Raw genomic sequence first — 2,047 nt, 5'->3', positions numbered from 1 at the left:
TTACGGAAAATTTAATCTCATTTTGTGTTTTCTGGCTTTTTTTCACTCTTTCTTCCCACAATTTAGCATCTTGCAAAAAGTCTCCGTGGGTTTTATGTTGAGCAGGATATATGGAGACCAGGCTTGGTTATGCACCCAACTCAAGCCCGTGCTACCCCTAGGTGGCGCTGCTCTGAGACACCAGTGCCAGTTTGAGCCAGGGTACTCATTCCCCCCTTTCCAAAGACTTGGCTCATAGTGGTCCCTATCCTGGGCCTTCTATGAAAGTGGGGTCCAGGCTGTTTTCCTCCTCACAAGCACTGTGATAGGTAGAATTTTGGCTCCTATTACCTTGCCTCTGGTGTTATTCCTGTGATTGTGGCAAACAAACAAATCCACCCACTTTGTGGATGTAAATAAGATTAAAAATCAGCTGACCTTGGGGCACCTGGGTGGCTCAGTTGGTTAAGCGTCTGCTTTTGGCTCAGGTCACGATCCCAGGGTCCTGGAATGAAACCCTTCATCGGGCTCCCTGCTCAGTGGGGAGCCTGCTTCTCGCTCTCCCTCTGCTGCTCTGCCTGCTTGTGCTCTCTTGCTCTGTCAAATAAATAAATAAAAATCTTAAAAAAAACAAACAGCTGACCTTAAAGAAGAGAGATTATCCTGGATTATATAGGTGGACCTAATCTAACCACAGGAGCTCTAAAAGGCAGAGATCTTTCTCAGCCTTGTTATAGAAGGGGAACTGAGAGATTTGAAGAATGAGAAAGATTTCACAGCAACCTTGTTGGCTTGAAGATAGAGGGACCTCAGTTTTATGACCAAAAGGAGTTATATTCTTCTAATAACCTCAATGGTCCTGGAAGCAGGTTTTTCCTCAGAGGCTCCAGAAAAGAGGACAGCTCACTCAAAACCTTGATTCTGGCCTTGGAGGCCCTGAACAGAGGGCCCTGTTGGGCCCACTGGGCCAGAATTTCTGACTCATAGAATTGTGAAATTATAAACGGGTTCTGTTTTAAGCTGTTAAACTCATGTTTATATGAAACATGTTATAGCAGCAAGAGAAAACTAATACAATACTCAAGAATCCCATTCCTTTTCTTAGTCTTAGAGAATCTCCTCTCCCCGGGTTCAGAAACTCCTGCTTCCTCAACTCTAAGCCCTCACAGACAATTCACCTAGAACCCCTGGTTGTCATAAACACAAGTTAGGGTAGAGAGTTTCTGAAAATTTCTATTTTCAACTCTGTAATTCAAAAAGTTCTGTGGCTCAGTTGGCTAAGCATCAGACTCCTGATCTGAGCTCAGGTCTTGATCTCAGGGTTGTGAGTCAAGTTCTGCATTGGGCTCTATGCTGGGCATGGGGCCTACTTAAAAAAAAAAAGAAAAAGAAAAAAGAAAAAAAGCTGTGAGTCTAGGAGATACAAAGATTTAGGTACTTTCTTATGATGGGGGGATGAAATGGACAAAAACTAAATGAGTGGGTGCCTGGGTGGCTCAGTGGGTTAAAACCTTTGCTTTTGGCTGGCTCAGGTCATGATCCCAGGGTCCTGGGATCGAGCCCCACATCAGGCTCTCTGCTCAGCAGGGAGCCCCCATCCTGCCTGCCTCTCTGCCTACTTGTGATCTCTGTCAAATAAATAAAATTTTGAAAAAAAACCTAAATGAATATTTCAATAAAATAAATTCAATAAAGTTTCTTGCCATATATATGTAAGTACTTAGCCTAGTATTTAATTCACAGTAACTACTATTACTATTTATACTCTGCCCATTCTGCCTGCCCCGACCTAACTCTATCCAGTTTGATCCCATATTGTCAAAACAATGTCTGTCATGCAGTGGTGGAAAGCACTCCAGCACTAGAGGCCCCCGGCATGAAGTTGCTGATATTCAAGATGTCTTCTGGCATGCAGGAATCCATAAGGATTTCCATGAGGAATCCTCCTCATTCTGGAACTGCAGAGGCAGAGCTAGATGCACCTCTGGTCCCAGAAGAGTTTTGTTTCTGCATCCAGGGCAGGGGAGATGGCCTTGTGTTGTAGACCAGGATTCTCTGGGAGTAGCAG

Source organism: Mustela erminea, chromosome 9, assembly GCF_009829155.1.
Source record: "Mustela erminea isolate mMusErm1 chromosome 9, mMusErm1.Pri, whole genome shotgun sequence".
NCBI lineage: Eukaryota > Metazoa > Chordata > Mammalia > Carnivora > Mustelidae > Mustela > Mustela erminea.
This window is presented reverse-complemented; position numbering follows the sequence as displayed.